Here is a 23,482-nt window from a genome sequence, read left to right as displayed (position 1 = left end):
AGGGCATCAAGTGGAGGGATGGGGTTGTCATTGCACAAATATTTTCTTTACTTACAAAGCTATAGACTAGTCTCTATTATTCCTTACGATGCCAAAGTCCAGTTTTCTATTCACTTTGTTCCAATTATTTACTGCTTTTTCAGTCTGTTTCATGTTCTGTCTCCTTTTAAAGTAGATGATTATCACTTATTAGTTAATTAATAAACTTTATCATGTGTTTAATATATATCCTATCAATCTTTAAATTCCAATGTCTTAACTACACTCTAGGACACTTGGGGCATAAACTTTATTTTTTTTTATTTCCCTAAAATATATTAATTACCCCATGTTGAATGTGCATAAGAACTTTACTTTATTCTCCTCAGCAATTATTCATTATTTTTAGGAGATTATTGAAAATTAGGAGAGTTGAACTGTAGAGGAATGCTTCCTTTCATGAGCATCTCAATAAATCTATAGCTTTCACCTTTTTTTCCTATAGTCTGTTCATTCATTGACCTTACTACAGTCCAGGTGACACTCATATATACTTTATTGATAGTACTGGCCTCTGAATTTACTATATCATTTCTACTTATACTAGATATATTTCTTTGCTCAGTACTTAGAAGAAAAATAGGATTTTTATACAGTTAGTTAATATCTTAATACCTCATTGTGACATCCATATTTTAATAATAACTCCAAAGGCAGGAACGAGAAATTAACAATTAGTTGTCATTAGTTATGGTCACATTTATAGAAGACGCTCAGAAGTTAGTAAAAGATCAAATTTATAGTCACAAATAGTGATAGCAAGACCTGCAGACTGATTGCTTATGGTGATTAGGGGAAGGAAGCCAGCTCAGATAATTTTTCTTCTATATGTGAGTGGTGAATGGTTGGAATCAAAATGAACACTAAGACGAAATCACAGAGGTGTAAAAGTATCAGTTTTAAAAAACAGACAATGCCCCAATTTTTCAATTACTTGTGAAAATTCTATACCCATTGATTTTTTAAATCATATAATAATAATTTATTACAACAGTCTGTGGATTTGAAAGAAGGATATATAGTCGGATCTGTAAAGAGAAAAGAAAAGGAAGAACTTTTCTAAGTATATTACAACTTCAACAGTAAAAAAGTAATATGTATTTAAAAAACATAAAATTTCACTACAAGCAATTTAATTGTTATAGTAGTTCAGAATCCAGTTGATATTCTATTGTTGTTCAGAGAAAAGTGGTATGAGCGGTATTCTAATTGAAAATGTTCACTTGTTTAAGTCAGATGTTCAAGGCCCAAGATCTAAACATACATGTGAATCAAACAAATCTGGACTCATTACTTATGGCACAAAACTTAGCAGTCTTAAAATCATCTCAGATTAAGCAGAGCGATGTTCGCATTCCTGTGAGAACTGAAGATCTAGAAGAGGATGGGTTTCTCCATTCATGAACTGCACAGGGAATTGGCGGTAGCTTGAGTTGATTTTCAGGAGACTTATAATATTCTTTTTTGCATATTTATTTATTTTTATTATTATTATCTATTTCTTTTTTCTTTTTTGATACACACCGGATTTTATTCCACTCCTAGTCTACCCTCTAACTGTTCCACATCCCATACCTCCTCTCCATGCTGTCTTCAGGAGGATGTCCCCACCACCCACCAACCACCCAAACAGATTTCTAAACTCCCTGGAACCTGCAGTTTCTTGAGGGTTACGTGCATCTTCTCTGAATAAACCCAGACCTGGAAGTGCTCTGCAGTATATGTGTTGGGGGCCTCATATCATCTGGTGTATGCTGACTGTTTGGTGGTCCAGTGTATGAGAGATCTCGCGGGTTCAGGTTAGTTGAGACTGCTGGTCCTCCTACACGATCACCCTCCTCCTCAGCTTCTTACACTATTTCCCAAATTCAACTACAGGGGTCAGCTGCTTCAGTCCATTGATTGGGTGCAAATATTTGCATCTGACTCTTTCAGACACTAATTGGGTCTTTGGGAGGGCAGTCATGATAGGTCCCATTTTGCGAGTGGTCCATAGCCTCAGTAATACTGTCAGACCTTGGGGCCTCCCCTTGAGTTGCAACCCATTTTGGGCCTGTCACTGGACCTTCTTTTTCTCAGGCTCATTAGACACATAGTATGAATATAAGCAAAGGGAATAATTCTTGGGTATAAACTATCCAGGTAGTCCTCTATGGGGGGGGGGGGGTAATACAATATTCAGAACTTTCTGCAGTTAGGCAATATTTTTCTTCCTAGGCCATGCTGTTCTGAAAAAGTAAGATTTTCTATTAGAATCACTTTGATATGGACCACAAGCATTCCTGCTATTAATATGCTTTTCTTGATAAAAATTCACTAGGTATTAGCCCATACTTTTGAGCAAATCTCTGCAGAACAATGAATATGCACTGTCTTATAGTCATGATATATAGACAAATATATGATTTCTTAACCTTTAATGATTATCCTATAAGAATTCCTAAAGTTATATTAATAATTATAAAACTATTTCATAGTGGGGCTGCTATTAGCTTCTCTCTATTAATCAAAACTACATTGAGAACTCTGACAGTCTTTAGTGTCATGAGTTAATTGCTTCTGAGATGCAAGAAGGCATCTACCACTCAGAGTACATTCTAAAAGGTTGCAAAACCATTAATCAAACGTAATTAAGAAAGGCTAACAGTTTACTATAGGTGCTAGGAGAGAAGATAAAATATGGACTGGGTCTATCTATACAAAACTTCACTAATATGGCCTTTAACCCTCAATCTGTTGGTCTTGAGACACATGATGAATGTTTACCCAGATAATTACTCCTAATAGGTATGGATGTAAACATTCTCTGTTGTAAACTTTATTTTAAATTTATGGTTTGAATTTATGTGTAAACTGGTGATGAACATTTTACCATGTGATCCTGTGTTCTGAAAAAACTGTGTAAGTGCTGAGGCCAAAGATGGGAGAGCATTCTCCTTGTCCTGCTTTTCTTAACATTCTCCTTATCCCTTTTTTCTTAGCACTACTCTTTACCCCCTTTTCCTTTGCTCAAAACCCCTCATCTTTCTTTTTACTGAGACCCCTTATATTACTTTTTTATGAGCACCTTTTCCCTTTTTCTTAGAGAGCTTTCATAGGAAACTTTTGAGAACTTAGGAGTAAACGCTAGAATCATTGTTTGACGTATCCCCTTTTATTCCTGCTATTTCAACTAGCAGGCTGAAAGAGCATCACAGGTCTTAACCCATGCCTATAATGCTACAGGGGTTAATCAAATAAACCAGCAGCTTTTTACCCTCAGAAAGAGCAAGAAGATTTTTAGGACTTTTTTAGAAGCTATCAACAAACATTTAGTATAGTTAGAGAGCTAGACCATCAGCTTTAAAACCACACCTGACTCTGACTTTGTGTCTCATTTCAACCTGCTCCAGGCCAGGAGACTCATGTCAGAAAATATTCCTCAAGTGGCATTTTTTCTTCCATTTAGTATTGCAGAATGAAATAATAACAAGTAGAATAAAGCCATGGGAGATTCAGGGCAGAAACATCTGAACAGACAACTAGCCAAGGAGCTAAAGAAGCAAGGCAGTCAGTTCCTCTGTGATTGTCCAGGTAGCTGAGCTAGTCCTGAGAAAGGACTAGACCAGAACATGATAGATCCATAAATAGAACGAATGGGTAGCTAAGGTCGAGAAAGATAGAGGGACAAAGATAATCACTGGAAAGCTATCAAGACCTTAGAGTTAGGGGTCTCAGATACCTCAGGCCCAGGAGCTGCAGTAAACACCACAATTAAGGCAGAGATGAATCACAGTGGGCCTGCTCAGATACTGTACTTCAATACACACTATAGCCAATAGATGAGGAATTCCAATTTTCTCAGCCTAAGGTAAAATAATAAAAGTGCAGACATGCGGATGCAAATACCAGAACCTGCATAGCGAATGCAACACTACAGGGTACCAATTGCTTCAATTTTCACTAGTCCATTATTACAGACACCTAGGAGATAGAAAATGCTACAGACCAGATCTCAAAGCCTTCACTGTATATATTCACACTCATAATCTCATGTGGGAAGATAAAGAAAAAATGAATCACAGTTTGGTAATTAAAAATAAAACCATGTTATAGTTACACTAAATTTTGACATCATAATAACTTTAAAAATTAATGAATGGACAATGGCTTGAAACTCTCTTCTTAGTTAATTCTATTTAACTGTGTATTATTTATACAAATAAATTTAACATTTTTGTTTATCTACACAATGACTAAAAATGTGTGCTCTAAACACTATCTTGACTACAAGTCTAAGGAAGCTCGATGTGTATTTAATCCTTTTTATTCTAAACACCTTTAATTGAGTAACCCAAACACCTCTACAAAGTAACAATTGTGAAACTCATTTCTACAAGAAATATTGAGACTTAGAGAGAGAGACTAAGGGGTTAAGATACTTTACTGTTCTTCCAGAAGACATGGGCTCTGTTCCTAGCATCTACACAATGTCTTACAAACTCCTGTAACTTTATTTCTATGGGATCCAGTGCTGTCCTCTCATCTCCATGTTTTTTTTTTCATATAGTGCAAATAAATTTATGAAGCTACACAGATGCATATAAAAATAAACAAATAAATAAATCTTAAGAAGTTATATTGAATTTAGTAGTTTAATTAATTTATCCAATGAATTACCAGCTATAAACAATGAAATCAAGATCAAAATCCAGGATCTAGAGAAATAGATCAGTACCTTGGAACATGCAATGATCTTACAGAAGGGGTAGTTCAGTTCTGAGCACCCATCTCAGGAGTTTCTGAACCTCAGGGTTCTGTGAGCACCCATACTTGCATGCATAGACACACTCATATGCACATGTGCATGCAAATACATACACATGTATGTAATTAAAAAAATAAATTATTTTTAAAAAGAAAAACAATTTATTACATAGTTCATGTCTTATACTTTGTAAATCTAAATTATATGAATAGTATTTTCATTTTTCTTAAATGAGTACATATCATGTTTACTCTATGTACCAGAGACTGAGACAAATACTTGGTAAGAACACACATATTTTCCTGTTGTGTTTGAATTAATACTTTCTCAAAGAATCAGGGATACAATATAATAACAACAAAAAAAAAACCCAAATGTCTAAAAATTTCATGAGATAGTACTGCAGAATGTGCTAGAATCTAAAAAACCATTAAATTGTTATAGTAATTAAGGTATTGCAGGATAGTGTGGATGAAACATAAGTACAGTTTACCAAACTAACATATAACATACACATTTGAATACTCTTTGTAGGGTATGGTTCCAAAGCTAAGTGTAACTTACAAACTACTTATTAAGAAACAGTGACAGATTGAAGACTCCCAACCTCAAAATTAAAGGAACAGAGTAGAAAATGAAGCTTCCTTCTACCTACCTTCTCATAAGGATTGTGATTTCCCAAGCACTTCTGAAATGCTCATTGCTTTGCTATATCACTGCCTTGGCCATTATTTTTCTGTAGTGCGTAGAATTTTATTGTGATCATATTACCTAGGTTTCTGTCTACTGACTATAATTCACTTAGATATATGTATTTAAGTAAAAGCATTCATGTGTATGCAATCAATTTCATCCCTTAAGTGATCTTAACCTGCTCCCAGCAAGAATGGTCGCAAAACCAAATTTTGGAAAATTACACTACTGCTTTTCACAGCCACACAATCGTTACAAAGGAAAACGGTGTATGACAGGTAAATTGTAGTTAGTTTTCTATTAAAAACATGTCTGCAAAGTCATGAGTTGTTAATTTGTCCCTCTATAATTGCTTATCATTTGAAAAAATACAAACCACAATATATGAAGTCTACCAAATCAACACAAGTTGTCAAATTTCTCTATAGAGCATTAAACAGTATATTTTCAGGCATTGAGAATCATTATTCAAGTGTTAGATTGAAGTATCAGAGAAATAACAGAGAAAATTTAAGTGGCATTATTCTAAAACTGCTCTCATTTCAAGAAACAGATTAGCGGCCTTATTTGAAGGTTACGCTATTGTTTACAACTCCAGGTATAGAAGACACATGACAGAGACAAAGTATCACTATATTGTTTATATTTATTTGAAGTTGATATAAATTGATATAATCAAAGCCATGTAAAGAGCGGTATATAAACAGGGCCTGATGACATTATTTGAGGCCTATGTCAGTTCCATATTATTGGAGGACAAATTTCTCTGAAATATAGCAGCTTGAAACAACATTTATGTTTCTGCATGAAAAATCTGCAAGTTGAGAACCTGCGATATAACCCAGTATAGCCTTTACTGTGAATTCATGAAACTCATCTAATCGTCCATCCTATAAAGAGAAAACAAAACAATCTAGCAAGAGTAGAATTTAGTTTCAGGGCCTTTCATGATGCTCAATGGGTGATGATGTACTTAAAGTTTATAATTGGTTTATTTGCCAACATTGAATTTTATATGATCTATTGACCAGAAACGTTCTTTTTTAAACCTAGCTACTGTTTACCTAATAGGACACGTGTTTGGTCCCACTGTAAGTGAAAGAGCCACAGAGAGCAAGAAGGAAAGACTATTACCCAACAACATCAAATAACATATTATTATAGCTAATATAAAATAATTTCTACATATGCTACTGGTTAAACATAACAAATCTGTTATTTTATGGAATACACTAGTATATGAACAAGAGCCATAAATCATTGGATATTCTTTAGAGAATGGCTAATTCAAGGTCTATGTTTTTTTTATTTTAATTAGGTTTTTTCTTCATTTACATTTCCAATGCTACCCCAAAAGTCCCCCATACCCTCCCTCCCACTCCCCTACCCTCCCCCCCACTCCCACCTCTTGGCCCTGGCATTCCCCTGTACTGAGGCTTATAAAGGTCTATGTTTGAATATACCAGAATCCTTACTTCCATTTTCAGGTGGGAGTAACTACTTTAAGGTTTTTGTTGTTGTCCTTGTGGTGGTGGAGGTGGTGGTTGTGCTTTTAGCTATGTTTTGTTTTTTGTTTGTCTTTTTTTTTTTTTTTTTTTTTTTTTGAAAGGTGATCACATTCATATTACGGGCATTCTTTTTTTTTGTACATAATTTATTTTAATTAGGTATTTTCTTCATTTACATTTCCAATGCTATCCCAAAATTCCCCCATAACCCCCCACTTCCCTACCCACCCACTCCCACTTCTTGGCCCAGGTGTTCCCCTGTACTGGGGCATATAAAGTTTGCAACACCAATGGGCCTCTCTTTCCAATGATGGCCGACTAGGCCATCTTCTGATACATATGCAGCTAGAGACACGAGCTCCAGGGGGTACTGGTTAGTTCATATTGTTGTTCCACCTATAGGGTTGCAGATCCCTTTAGATCCTTGGGCACTTTCTTTAGCTCCTCCATTGGGGGCCCTGTGATCCATCCAATAGCTGACTGTGACCATCCACTTCTGTGTTTGCTAGGTCCTGGCATAGCCTCACAAGAGACAGCTATATAAGGGTCCTTTCAGCAAAATCTTGCTAGTGTATGCAATGGTGTGAGCTTTGGGAGGCTGATTATGGGATAGATCTCCAGGTATGGCAGTCTCTAGATCCTTTTGTCTCAGCTCCAAACTTTGTCTCTGTAACTACTTCGATGGGTGTTTTGTTCCCAATTGTAAGCAAGGGCAAAGTGTCCACACTTTGGTCTTTGTTCTTCTTGGGTTTCATGTGTTTTGCAAATTGTACCTTGTATCTTGGGTATTCTAAGTTTCTGGGTTAATATCCACTTATCAGTGAGTACATATCATTTGAGTTCTTTTGTGATTGGGTTACCTCACCCAGGATGATGCCCTCCAGGTCCATCCATTTGCCTAGGAATTTCATAAATTCATTCTTTTAATAGCTGAGTAGTACTCCATTGTGTAAATGTACCACATTTTCTGTATCCATTCCTCTGTTGAGGGGCATCTGGGTTCTTTCCAGCTTCTGGTTATTATAAATAAGGCTGCTATGAACATAGTGGAGCATGTGTCCTTCTTACCGGTTGGAACATCTTCTGGATATATGCCCAGGAGAGGTATTGTGTGATCTTCCGGTAGTGCTATGTCCAATTTTCTGAGAAACCACCAGACTGATTTCCAGAGTGATTGTACAAGCTTGCAATCCCACCAACAATGGAGGAGTGGAATTGAAGACCCAGAAATGAACCCACATACCTATGGTCACTTGATCTTTGACAAGGGAGCAAAAACCATCCAGTGGATAAAAGACAGCATTTTCAACAAATGGTGCTTGCACAACTGGTGGTTATCATGTAGAAGAATGCAAATTGATCTATTCCTATCTCTTTGTACTAAGGCCAAATCTAAGTGGATCAAGGAAGTCCACATAAAACCAGAGACAGTGAAACTTATAGAGGAGAAAGTAGAGAAAAGCCTCGAAGATATGGGCACATAGGAAAAATTCCTGAATAGAACAACAATGGCTTGTGCTGTAAGATCGAGAATTGAAAAATGTGACCTCATAAATTGCAAAGCTTCTGTAAGGCAAAAGACACTGTCAATAAGACAAAAAGGCACCAACAGATTGGGAAAGGATCTTTACCTATCCTAAATCAGATAGGGGACTAATATACAACATATATATATATATATATATATATATATATATATATATATATATATATATATATATATGAGTTATATAAAACTCAAGAAGGTGGACTCCAGAAAATCAAATAACCCCATTAAAAAATTTAAAAATGGGGCTCAGAGTTAAACAAAGAATTCTCACCTGAGGAATACTGAATGGCTGAGAAGCACCTGAAAAAATGTTCAGTATCCTTAATCATCAGGGAAATGCAAATCAAAACAACCCTGAGATTCCACCTCACACCAGTCAGAATGGCTAAGATCAAAAATTCAGGTGACAGCAGATGCTGGCGGGGATGTGGAGAAAGAGGAACACTCCTCCATTGTTGGTGGGATTGCAAGCTTGTTTGTCTTTTTTACACTCCAGATTTTATTCCTTTCCTGGTCTACCCTCTCACTGTTCCCAAAGTGGGATCCAGCTCAAGGGGAGTTCTCAAGACCTGACATTATTAAGGAGGCTATGAAGCGCTCACAAAATGAGACCTATCATGACTGTCCTCCAAAAGAACCAACAAGCAGCTGAAGGAGTGAGATACAGTTATTTGCACCCAACCAATGGACAGAAGCTTCTTTTTTTTTTTTTTTTTTTTTTTTTTTTCCATTTTTTATTAGGTATTTAGCTCATTTACATTTCCAATGCTATACCAAAAGTCCCCCTTACCCACCCACCCCCACTCCCCTACCCACCCACTCCCCCCCTTTGGCCCTGGCGTTCCCCTGTACCGGGGCACACAAAGTCTGCGTGTCCAATGGGCCTCTCTTTCCAGTGATGGCCGACTAGGCCATCTTTTGATACATATGCAGCTAGAGTCAAGAGCTCAGGGGTACTGGTTAGTTCATAGTGTTGTTCCACCTATAGGGTTGAAGATCCCTTTAGCTCCTTGGGTACTTTCTCTAGCTCCTCCATTGGGAGCCCTGTGATCCATCCATTAGCTGACTGTGAGCATCCACTTCTGTGTTTGCTAGGCCCCGGCATAGTCTCACAAGAGACAGCTACATCTGGGTCCTTTCGATAAAATCTTGCTAGTATATGCAATGGTGTCAGCGTTTGGATGCTGATTATGGGGTGGATCCCTGGATATGGCAGTCTCTACATGGTCCATCCTTTCATCTCAGCTCCAAACTTTGTTTCTGTAACTCCTTCCATGGGTGTTTTGTTCCCACTTCTAAGGAGGGGCATAGTGTCCACACTTCAGTCTTCATTTTTCTTGAGTTTCATGTGTTTAGGAAATTGTATCTTATATCGTGGGTATCCTAGGTTTTGGGCTAGTATCCACTTATCAGTGAGTACATATTGTGTGAGTTCCTTTGTGATTGTGTTACCTCACTCAGGATGATGCTCTCCAGGTCCATCCATTTGGCTAGGAATTTCATAAATTCATTCTTTTTAATAGCTGAGTAGTACTCCATTGTGTAGATGTACCACATTTTCTGTATCCATTCCTCTGTTGAGGGGCATCTGGGTTCTTTCCAGTTTCTGGCTATTATAAATAAGGCTGCTATGAACATAGTGGAGCATGTGTCCTTCTTACCAGTTGGGGCTTCTTCTGGATATATGCCCAGGAGAGGTATTGCTGGATCCTCCGGTAGTACTATGTCCAATTTTCTGAGGAACCGCCAGACTGATTTCCAGAGTGGTTGTACAAGCCTGCAATTCCACCAACAATGGAGGAGTGTTCCTCTTTCTCCACATCCTCGCCAGCATCTGCTGTCACCTGAATTTTTGATCTTAGCCATTCTCACTGGTGTGAGGTGGAATCTCAGGGTTGTTTTGATTTGCATTTCCCTGATGATTAAGGATGTTGAACATTTTTTCAGGTGCTTCTCTGCCATTCGGTATTCCTCAGGTGAGAATTCTTTGTTCAGTTCTGAGCCCCATTTTTTAAGGGGGTTATTTGATTTTCTGAGGTCCACCTTCTTGAGTTCTTTATATATGTTGGATATTAGTCCCCTATCTGATTTAGGATAGGTAAAGATCCTTTCCCAGTCTGTTGGTGGTCTTTTTGTCTTATAGACAGTGTCTTTTGCCTTGCAGAAACTTTGGAGTTTCATTAGGTCCCATTTGTCAATTCTCGATCTTACAGCACAAGCCATTGCTGTTCTGTTCAGGAATTTTTCCCCTGTGCCCATATCTTCAAGGCTTTTCCCCACTTTCTCCTCTATAAGTTTCAGTGTCTCTGGTTTTATGTGAAGTTCCTTGATCCACTTAGATTTGACCTTAGTACAAGGAGATAAGTATGGATCGATTCGCATTCTTCTACATGATAACAACCAGTTGTGCCAGCACCAATTGTTGAAAATGCTGTCTTTCTTCCACTGGATGGTTTTGGCTCCCTTGTCGAAGATCAAGTGACCATAGGTGTGTGGGTTCATTTCTGGGTCTTCAATTCTATTCCATTGGTCCACTTGTCTGTCTCTATACCAGTACCATGCAGTTTTTATCACAATTGCTCTGTAGTAAAGCTTTAGGTCAGGCATGGTGATTCCACCAGAGGTTCTTTTATCCTTGAGAAGAGTTTTTGCTATCCTCGGTTTTTTGTTATTCCAGATGAATTTGCAAATTGCTCCTTCTAATTCGTTGAAGAATTGAGTTGGAATTTTAATGGGGATTGCATTGAATCTGTAGATTGCTTTTGGCAAGATAGCCATTTTGCTTCTTTAAGTGTTTTGACTGCTATCACTTTTCTCTGTGGTTGAAACATTCCATCCTCAAGAGAAGCTCTTTAAAACTTAAGGTAAACAACTCAAAATAACTTCAGGAAGTCCTTGAAAGTGGTGGTACACACTGAGACTCCCCCCTGCCATGATAAGCAATAAAAACTGCTGAGAGTTGCTCTTAAACTAAATTGCAAAGAAGTCTCTGAGATCAAACCAGCTTTGCTGCCTGGAAGACTAATAGACCAAAGTCACTTGCAAAGGACATTTTCCAATGGCTGAGCTGCCTGAAGGCTGTGCGGTGTGCTCCAGATTCCCAGCTTCGTAGGTTGCCACCCATGCTGGGATGCATTTTGGTGATGCAGCTGACTTTGAGTCATTTCTGCTCCTGTAAGTAACTCATCACCCATATTCCTGTAAATTACCCCAATCAAACATGTTGCTTCACTAAGTTGGGTTCTGGTAGCACTGCTTTTTGGCCTCTCAAGAGCCTCTTACCTGGAGTGAGTAGGCATGTGTTTTGTTTCCCCTGGAAGAGTTTTGTCTATGTTTTGACTGTGGGTTTTGCCTGCTTCTATGTTGTTTTTTCTGCTTCTATGACTTGCCAAGAAGTAACCTGTGGGGTCCTTTCAGCAAAATCTTGCCGGCATATGCAATAGTGTCTACATTTAGTGGCTAATTATGGGATGGATCCACCACGGGTGGGCACTCACTGGATGGCCCATCCTTTTGTCTCAGCTCCAAACTTTGTCTCTGTAACTCCTTCCAGGGGATAGCTGTCTCTTGTGAGGCTATGCCAGTGCCTGGCAAACACAGAAGTGGATGCTCACAGTCAGCTATTGGATGGAACACAGGGCACCCAATGGAGGAGCTAGAGAAATTACCTAAGGAGATGAAGGGGTCTGCAACCCTATAGGTGGAACAACAATATGAACTAACCAGTACCCCCAGAGCACATGTCTCTACCTGCATATGTAGCAGAAGATGGCCTGGTCAGCCATCATTGGGAAGACAGGGGGGCAGGGTATAGGGGACTTTTGGGATAGCATTTGAAATGTAAATGAAGAAAATACCTAATAAAAAATTGGAAAAAAAAACTATAAAAAATAAAAAGTCTTAGAATAAAAAAAAATGCTTTTTATTTGTTATCTCTGCTCAAAAATGAAACTCGGGAAATAGAATCAAACACAGACCTCTGCCAGGCTCAGTTTATTGCTCAAATGGGCTTAAGGAGACCAAGCAGTAGAAATCAGAGAAACACTAGTCAGAAAAATCCTGAATGTAACTTCAAGCAAATTCTACAAAAGCACAGAAACTACTCAAGACTGTCTGATTTTTGAACAGTTCAGGTATGAAAAGAATGCATATTTAATACTGTGATGCAAAAACATATTTGCCACATAATGACTATAGGTCATTTTTACTTTCTTAATATATCTGAACATATTATGTCCCATTTCCAAATACAAAAGATAAGACAGAAATATCATTAGGATTTGTCCTTGGCCATAAATCATATTTATAGAACTGCTGTTGTCATTCACAAGGAGCTACATATGATTTTTTAACTTTTCCCTGAGTGAGTTATATTTAAGTGATTTTTAGTAGTTGAGATACTAGACAAGGCTAACTCTTGAATGTGAAAATATTTAATGTACAGAAAAGTAACAAGAATAAAGTTCAAAAATTAACAACACTGAGATATTTGCATTTAGTTTTCTAAAACACAATAATACCAAATACATTCAGAAAAGGAGAACTCAAGCTGAAGGTCTAAGTTCTGTTAAATTATACACAAAATATTTATTCAATTAAATATCAAATCCCACAATAAAATGTAAATTTTTACTTAAAGGATAAAAATAATGTAATAATAGAAAATAATACAACAATCCAATTTACTAAACAATACATGATTTTTAGGTGATTTTTAATGTAACTTTCTAATACTAGTAAAGTTAATTATTCTTTAAATATGGGGCATCATTATAGTCAATTAACATTCTGTTTGCATAATGGAATTCTTACATCAGAATAATTGTGTAGGTAATAGCTATTTTTTATTCAAGCCCATATTAAATACTACTACAAGAAGGCATTTGAAACCGTGTAGTGGTGAATATATTTTTTATTGAAATGTATGCATTATGATACCACCTATTGATAAAGATGTTGAAGCAGGTTCATTTAAATAAAATATTGGTAGTAATTCACACATATTAATAGTATAAAATATAGTTCAAAGGTATACATTATTCTAGAATTATTTGATGAAAATAAGATGTTATTCCTTGATTGATAAGTTGTTAAAAGCACGGAATGATTAACAGAAACTATTTGGTATTTAACTGTGTGTGTGTGTGTGTGTGTTTAGTGTGTGTTCATTATTCTGTGTATGTGTGACTGTGCAAGCATGTCATTTCACATGGGAGATACTCATCTCTACTTCCCATATTCACAAAGGAATCTCACCATTACAATGATATCACATACCAGGCTTACAGAGGGTCTGCAGATCTAACTGCAGGTCACCACAGTAGATTAGTAAATCCTTGCTGTGTTTAATATTCTTTCTTTGTTCTATAGATTTTATGTATTGGTTATTACATGGTAGGAGGATTTTTTTTCTTATACAACCTACTTGATCTTCTATAAGCTTCTTCTATGTTTATAGGCATCTCTTTCTTTAGGTTGGGAAATTTTTCCTCTATGATTTTGTTAAAAATATTTTCTAGGCCTTGGAGCTGCCTTCTTCTATTCCTGCTATCCTTCGGTTAGTTATTTTCATGGTTAGGCAACAGCAACTCTGCTCTACCTGTCTACTAATCTAGGACTTTATTTAGTACTTTAAACATCCTTCTGGTCCAATCAAGATCTGCATAAATTTCAAAAACAAATAATTATTTCCAAAATTGGAAAGACTATCTACCAACATTATTTGGGGGCATCATTTCTTATGAGTCATTAGTGAGGAGGCATTTTCATATTTGAAAGAAGATGTATCCCATTGATCAACGTGTCTGTCTCTGTACCAATACCGTGCAGTTTTGTTTGTTTGTTTGTTTTTATCATTATTGCTCTGTAGTAAAGCTTGAGGTCAGGGATGGTGATTCCTCCAGCTGTTCTTTTATTGTTAAGAACTATTTTTGCTATTCTGTTTTTTGCCTTTCCAGATGAATTTGAGAATTGCTCTTTCCATGCCTTTGAAGAACTGTGTTGGAATTTTGATGGGGATTACTTTGAATCTGTAGATTGCCTTTGGTAGGATGATCATTTTTACTATATTAATTCTGCCAATCCATGAGCTTGGGAGATCTCTCCATTTTCTGAGATCTTCTTTGATGTTTTTCTTGAGAGAGTTGAAGTTATTATCATACAGATCTTTCACTTGTTTGGTTAGAATTACCCCAAGATATTTTATATTATTTGAGGCTATAGTAAAAAGAGTTGTTTCCCCAATTTCTTTTTCAGTATAAAGGAAGGCTAATGATTTATTTGAGTTAATTTTATATCTGGCCACTTTGCTGAAGTTGTTTATCAGCTGGAGAAGTTTTCTGGTAGAGCTTTAGGGGTTGATCTTTGGCAAAGAAGCTAAACATATACAATGGAAAAAAGAAAGCATCTTCAACAAATGGTGCCAGTCTAACTGCCAGTCGGTATATAGAAAAACAAAAATAGACCCTTATTTGACACCTTACACAAAACTCAAGTCCAAGTGGTTCGAGAACCTCAACATAATACCAGATATATTAAATCTAATATAAGAGAACATGAGAAAGTGCCTTGAACTCATTGGCACAGGGTGAAATTTCCTAAACAGAACTCTAATAACTCATACTCTAAGATTAAGAATTGATAAATAGGTCCTCATGAAACTCGAAAGCTTCTGTAAGATAAAGGACATAATCAATAAGACAAGTTAGCAACCTACAGATTGGGAAAAAATCTTCAGCTAAACACACACACACACACACACACACACAAACCAAACAACCCAATTAAAAAGTGGGGTATAGAACTAAACCAAGAATTAACAACAGATGAATCTTGAATAGCTGGGAAACACCTAAAGAAATGTTCAAAGTCAGTCAGTAGTGATTAGACAAACCAAAATGACCCTGAGATTCTACCTTACACCTACCAGAATCAAAACCTCAGGTGACAGGACATGTTGGGAAGGATGTGGAAAAAGAGGAGTACTCCTCCATTGGTGGTAGGATTGCAAAATGGTACAACCATTCTGTAAATCAATCAGGATATTCCACAGAAAATTGGAAATAAATCTACCTGAAGACTAAGCAATACCACTTTTGGGAATATACCCAAAAGATGTCCCACCATGCCATAGTGGCACATGTTCCACTATGTTCATAGCAGTTTTATTTGTGATAGCCAGAACCTGGAAACAACCCAGATGTCCCACAACAGAAGAATGGATACAGAAAATGTGGTTCATTTACACAATGAAATACTAATCAGCTACTAGGAACTAGGATATCCTGAGCTTTTCAAGCAAATGAAACTAGAAAATATCATCCTGTGTGAGGTAACTCAGACCCAAAAGCACATGTGTGGTATGTACTCACCAATAAGTGGATATTAGCCAAGAACAGTATAGAATATGCAAATATAGTCCACAGAAATAAAAAAAGTCAACAATCTGAAGAGCACAAGTAAGGAAGCCTCAGTCCCACTTGGGTAGAAGAAAGAAATCACAAGTAGAGAGGGAAGAACCTGTGAAGAGGACAAATGGACAAGATGTTGGGGAAGAGAGGAACATGATATGGTATTGGGTAGGGAAAAATTACTGAAGCCCTGGGGGCCAGCAGAAAGAATGGAAAAAAGCAACTTCTGGAGGTAAGAGATTGGGGGTGGGGGTACCCTCCAGAGTGTACCACAGATCTGGTGAGAGACTCTCAGGACTCAAAGGGTGGGGCCTTAGACAATATGCCCTACAGTGGGGAGAGGAAACTTGTAGAGCACACATCCAGCAGAAAATCAGGGCATCAAGTAAAGGATGAGGGTTGCCATCCCACAGTCAAAACTCTGACCCATAATTCTTCCTGTGTGAAAGAACTTCAAAGAAGGAAATGGAGAGGAGCTTGAGGACAAGAAGATCCAGTGATAGGCCTAAAGTGGACTCCAGCTCAAGTGGGTTGGGGGTGGGGGCTCCAAGGCCTGACACTATTACTGAGGCTATAACTCTAGCCCCACAAAAAGGGACTTGTCATGAATGCCCTCCGAAAGACCAAGCAAGCACCTAAAAGAGTCAGATGCAGATAATTACACTCAATCAATGGACAAAAACGGCTGCCCCTGTGGCTGTGGGGGGGGGGAGGGTATGGGGGACTTTTGGGATAGCATTGGAAATGTAATTGAGGAAAATACCTAATTTAAATATATATATATGTATTTATATATGTATATATATGTATATACATATATATATATATATATAAAGAAAAAGCTGAAAGAACCTGAGGAGGGCAACCCTGTAGGAGGACCAGCAGTCTCAATTAACCTGGACCCCGAGAAATCTCAGACACTGGAACACCAACCAGGAAGCATACTCCAGGTTTTATGAGGCCCCCAGCTAACATACAATAGAGGGTTTAGTAAGAGAAGATGCACCTAACCCTCAAGAGACTGGAGGCCCCAGGGTGTTTAGAGGTCTGGTGGGGAGAGGAGGTTGTTGGTGGGGACATCCTTGTGGAGACATGGGGGGCATAAAGGAGGTACGGAATGTGGACCATTCGGAGGGTAGACTGGGAGGGGAATAAAATATAGAGTGTAACTAACTAACTAACTAACTAAAAGATTAAAAAGTTGTATCTCTGTGTGTGTATAGTATGTAATCAGAGGTAAAACTTTATTGTTATATTTCAGATGCTATCTTTCCTTCCTATTTTTATTAATGTTATTTATTATTATTATTGGTTTTTCAAGCAGGGTTTCTCTGTATAGCCCTGGCTGTCTTGGAACTCACTCTGTAGACCAGGCTGGCCACGAACTCAGAAATCTGCCTTCCGCTGTCTCTCAAGTGCTGCAATTAAAAGCATGCACCATCACTACCTGGCACCTTTTTTTTTTTTAATACACTGGAATTGCTGAACAGTGAGTTCCAGTGATTCACCTGTTTCTGCTTTGTGGCACTGGAATTACAAGTACATTCTAAAATGCTTGAATTTTGTATATCAGTTTTGGGCATTAAATTCAAGTCCCTGTGCTTGCATAGCTAGTATTTTACTGACTGAGCTATTTCCCAAACTCCTACGTGCATGTAATTATCTCTATGTCATTTGCATTGAGTCTAAGTTTCAGTGTGCAAGCAAGTAATGAATCTGACCCAAACCCCAAGTCTTTGATAAGTTTTCCAGAAATAGAAGATTTTCAGAGGTCTTAAATATAAAAAATATACCTACCTTCTCTGTACTCTGTTGCCAAAGTGGAGACTCTCATCTCTAAGTAGTGTTCTCCAACCCCAACTGATATGTGAGAGCTGACCATTGAGTATAGGAATGGATCAGTTAAAATCCATGTAGGGAGTGTTCAGAAGGATAAACCCATATAGAATTCTATGAGGAGACCTGCACTCTGTAAGTGAATAGTCATATAATTTTTTATTTATAAATTTATACATTTAAAACCTCAATATTTAGTGAAGATGACTGCCATTTCAATATGTATTGATAGAGTCAAATGTGGTTTTGTGTGTTATTCTGACAAAATCCATTTATAAAAAGTAGCATAAATAAGTATATACATAAAGCATATATATATATATATATATATATATATATACCTCACCTCTTCTTTCCTCCCATCCTACCTCTGTCTCTGCCTTCATTCTCCTCAACCTAGACTAATCCCATCTTTACTTCTGTTTCTCTGTACCTAATAGGATAAAATGAGTTTGGGGTTTGGAGGTATTGTTTTCTGAGGAACAGAATCTGCTCACATCCGGTGATTAAATCTCCTTCAGATAAGCCTAAGTCAAAGGTCAGTTCAGTAGAGTAGATTCAGTTTCTTGTTTTGTATTATGAGGACACAGCATGATTTAAACAAGTAGTTAAGTTTATATTACTGAAGAGGACATTACCAAAAATGGTAGAAGTGAAAGAGAGAAACATGAATTACTGCATACAGGCAATCCCACTATATAACTCTGACAATAATTAGCATAACAATCCATTTCCCCATGGAATTCTCCTCAACATTAAGATAAAATTACAAATATTGGCATTTTGATGATATGTATATGAATATAGAAGTAATGTAGGTCTGATTGAGTTTCACAGAAATACTTTAAAATCACTCTAATAAATTGAAACCCGTATAGTAGCTATGAGAAGGAAACTCAAAACCACAAAGCTAGAACTTCTTCATCATTGGAATATTATTAAATGTTTCATTTCTAAAGAGATAAATCCTTATTTCCATTCACAGAAGAATAGATTAGTAAATTATGGTATATATATAAAACAGATTCTTAAGCTATCATTACAATTAATGAATTTGATACACAAATCAACATAGATTTGTGTGAAACAAAATGACAAAAACAGGGACAGAGTATGGCACACTTATAACATCAATGAAGCAAGAAAAACATAGTAAAAGTACAGATCTAAGTTTAACAAAAAAATCATTTTACCATTTATATATCTAGTATATTTCACATATAAAATCACACACACACACACACACACACCACACATGCACACACATGCACACATGCACACACACACACATGCACACACACACACACACACACACACACACACACACACACACACACACACGCATACTGCTAAGAGGAAGTTTGTTGGAGCAATCGTGATGCATCACAGAAACTGCAGTACAGGCTGTGTTGTGTTATGACACCTAATAGTTGGGCATACAATTCTCAGTAATTTTGACCCAGGCCAGGGTCAAATATCAGACATGGCAGGAAGGCAGACATTCCTTCAAATGTGCACTATACCTACCTCTATATTTTCATAGTAAATGTGGTAGCTTGAATGGGAATGCCCCCATGGACTCACATTTGAATACTTGCTCCCCAATAAATAGAACTGTTTTGTGAAAGATTGGGAGATGTGATCTTGTTTGGAATTTTAAAAGACTTGCCATTCACAGTCTCCCCACATCTCTTTCGTGTTCCATTATGCTTTATGATTCTAGATCAGGATGTGACCTTTTTGCTGCTCCTTCATGCTGTCATCTCAGACTCTAACCCTCTGAAAGTATAAGCCAAATTAAATAGATTCTTTTATGTTTTGTTTTGTTTTTGCAAGTTTTCTTAGTCATGGTGTTTTACCACATCAATAAAAAAGTAATAGCTATAGTGAATATTATTTAAAACTACTAAAGAAAAATAATCTGGTTTTAAGAGTAGGAATTATAATAGCAGCAGATATTCCTTATCCACAGTGTGTGCATACCAGGACTCTTAGTAGAAATTAGAAGCCACAATAAAACATCCTGGGTAGACCGTTTAAAGTTTTTTCTATATATACATAAATATAACTTTTAGTTTATCAAGCATAAAGAGTGAAATGGGGAAAGTTGGTGTGAATCTCTGCTTCTTCTTCACTGATTTGTTCCACTTGTAAAACTTGACAACTTCAACATAAGTTTTTTCTTTAATTATTAACGAAGAACCTTTATCTTTTCAAGTAAGTTTTTTATACATTCTATTTGTCAATATCATTACTCTTATTTGTTAGAGTCATTTTAAAAGTGAAATAAGAGTTACTTGAAACACAGTTGATGTGAAACCAAAACATATCATCTGATAACTGAGATGGCAAAGAGAGTAATAGGTGTATAACTATAGATCCTGGATGTGTTGGGCAAAGAAGTGGTAGGGCTTCATTTATGCTAGAATAGAATATTTAACCACACTGTTCAGAGAAGCATAAATCTAAAATTACAATTTGTTTGTTTTCCAGATTTTTTTTATTAAAATCATGAAGCCCATTATTAACCACAGGAAATATAGCCACAGAAAGCAAACCCATGAAAGGGTATTTTTGTGCATCACTACTAGCCTGCAAGTGATTACATTATAAACTGTGAGCTCTATTCACATTGATATTTACTATTCTTTATAGTCTTACAATGTTTGTATAAGATCCAAAGGACAGAGAAGACTGTCTCAACTATTGTAACATACAGGAGTTATGTGTTTCGTTTATTATGACTTCATTTCTCAATTTTAAGGAGAGTTGACCCATTCATAGTTAGCTAGTTCATTCATCCAACAATTATGTGTTGAACTTTTGTATAATTACAGGAAGGTGGTATTTTACATGATAGAGTTAACAATTAAAGGACTTTGCATTTGCATGGATAATATTTTATGTAACTTTGTAATTTGGCTATTTATTAACATGGATTAGTAGTTCATAAAATAGACATCTTTGCTACTTTCATAAATCTTCAAATTAGATATTTTATAGACTGTGGAAACACTGGACATATGGTGTTGCTACCCTCTATCTCTTTAAGAAGAGAAGCAGTCTTTTGGGTATATTCCCAAGAGTGATATTGCTGGGTTTTTCAGGTAGATCTAATTCCAATTTTCTGAGGAACCTCCAGATTGATTTTCTGAGTGGTTGTAGCAGTTTGCAGTCCTACCAGCAATAGAGGAGTGTTCCTCTTTCTCCTCATATTATCCAACATGTGCTGTCCCCTGAGGTTTTGATCTTAGCAATTCTGATTGGTGTAAAGTGGAATCTCAGGGTTGTTTTGATTTGCATTTCTTTGATCACTAAGGACTTCCCAAAAGATGCCCAGCCACGCCACAGGGGCATGTGTTTCACTATATTCATAGTGGTCTTCTTTATGATAGCCAGAAGCTGGTAACAACCCAGATGTCCCACAGCAAAAGAATGGATACAGAAAATGTGGTTCACTTACACAATGGAATATTATTCATCTATTAAAATGAAGACATTCTGAGTTTTGCAGGCAAATGGATGGAACTAGAAAATATCTTCCTGAGCAAGGTAACTCGGACCCAAAAGGATATGCATGGCATGTACTCACCAGTAAGTGGATATTAGCCAAAAACAAAACAAACAAACAAAAACCATAAAAACAAAAAGCAAAAAACAAAAACCAAAGTACAGACTATCCTAGATACAGCCTACAGAACTCAAAAAGGTCAACAAGCTGAAGGGCCCAAGTGAGGATGTCTCAGTCCCACTATGGAGGGAAAAAACAACCACAAGTAGGAAAGAAGGGACCTGGGAGGGAAAGGGGAAGGGGGTGGCAAGAGGGGAACATGATCGAGTATTGGGTGGGGGGAAAGGACTGAAATCCCTGAGGGACAGCAGCAAGAATGGAAACAGGCAACCTCAGGAGGTAGGAGGTTGGGGAGACCTCCAGAATGTACCAAGACCTGGGACGTGAGAGAATCTCAGGACTCAAAGAGAGGGACCTTAGATAAAATGCTCTACATTGGGGAGAGGGAACTTGTAGAACCCCTTTCCAGCAGAAAGACAGAGCATCAAGTGAAGGACAGGGTTGTCATCCCACATTCAAAATTCTGAGCCATAATTCTTCCTGTCTGAAAGAACTGCAAGGAAGGAAATCAAGAGGAGCTTGAGGACAAGAAGGTCTAGCGACAGACACAACGTAGGATCCAGCTCAAGGGGAGGCCTCAAATCTGACACTATTAAGGGGGCTAAGGAGCACTCACAAAAAGAGACCTAACATGATTGCCTGCCAAAAGACCCACCAAGCAGCTGAAAGAGTCAGATGCAAATATTTGCATCCAACCAGTGGACAGAAGCTGCTGACCCCTGTGGTTGAATTATGGGAAAGCTGGAAGAAGCTGAGGAATAGAGCAATCCTGTAGGACTACCAAAAGTCTCAATTATCCTGGACCCCTGAGATCTCTCAGATACAGAAACACCAACCAGGCAGCATACACCAGCTGATATGAGGCCCACAACACAAATACAGCAGAAGACTGCTGGATTTGGGTTTAGTCAGAGAGCATGCACCTAACCCTCAAGAGACTGGAGACCCCAGGGAGTTTAGAAGTCTGGTGGGGATGGTGGGTGGTGGTGGGGACATCCTCATGGGGAGAGGGAATGGGAAGGATGTATGGGTGTGGAACACTTAGAGGGTGGCCCAGGAGGGGAATAAATTCTGGAGTTTAAATAGAAAGAAAGAATAAATGAAAGAGAGAGAGAGAGAGAGAGAGAGAGAGAGAGAGAGAGAGAGAGAGAGAGAGAGAGAGGAAGGGAGGGAGGGAGGGAGAGAGAGAGGGAAGGAGGGAGGATGGAAGAAAAAAAAGAAAGAAGAGAAACAGTTGGGTCTTTTGGCAGGCAGTCATGCTAGGTCCCTTTTTGTGAGTGCTCCTTAGTCCTCTTAAACTATTTAGACTCCAGATTTTATTCCCCTCATGGACCACCCTCTAAGTGTTCCACACCCATACATCCTCCCCACTCCCTCTCTCCTTGAGGATGTCCCTACCACCAACCCCCATCCCCACCAGACTTCTAAACTCCCTGGGCCTCCAGTCTCTTGAGGGTTAGGTGCAAGTTCTCTGACTAAAGAAGATAGATGGTTAGAAACCTCCAATTATAGCACTTGTAAGATACTCCTTATCTCTCCTATCCAACTACACATTTCTTCAGATAGGGGGAATGAAAAAGACTGGCTCCAGCCAATGCCTGAATACAGCAATCCAGTTTGTAGTTTGTAGTTCTAATTGAGAAGTATTGCTGCAAATGTGGTTATTTCTTTGTCTAAGTCTTTCTGGAAGATTTTGCTGTTTTAGGATTGCACTGATAGACTCTGCTTCCTTTCCATTTCCTTTCACATTTATTTGTTGTGTCTTATGACATGGAGGAAGAAGGAAAGAAGGAGAGAGAGAGAGAGAGAGAGAGAGAGAGAGAGAGAGAGAAAGAGAGAAAGAGAGAAAGAGAAAGAGAGAGAGAGAAGCTTTTAGCATCATTTCAGTATCAGCCACCAGGAGGTGATGTATGAGAACCAGTGACATTCTCAGTCAGTTCTCTTTATGATATGCAATCCTGGATCATCTCTTCTGGACTGATACCAAATTCTAAACAATCATCTTTAATTTACACATTGCTATTTCTCTGATCAACTTCTGTTGTGACTCTAAGTTTGTACTCTTATATG

Source organism: Mus musculus, chromosome 5 (assembly GCF_000001635.26).
Source record: "Mus musculus strain C57BL/6J chromosome 5, GRCm38.p6 C57BL/6J".
NCBI lineage: Eukaryota > Metazoa > Chordata > Mammalia > Rodentia > Muridae > Mus > Mus musculus.
The sequence above is the reverse complement of the archived record's forward strand: the minus strand, read 5'-3'. Positions refer to the sequence as shown.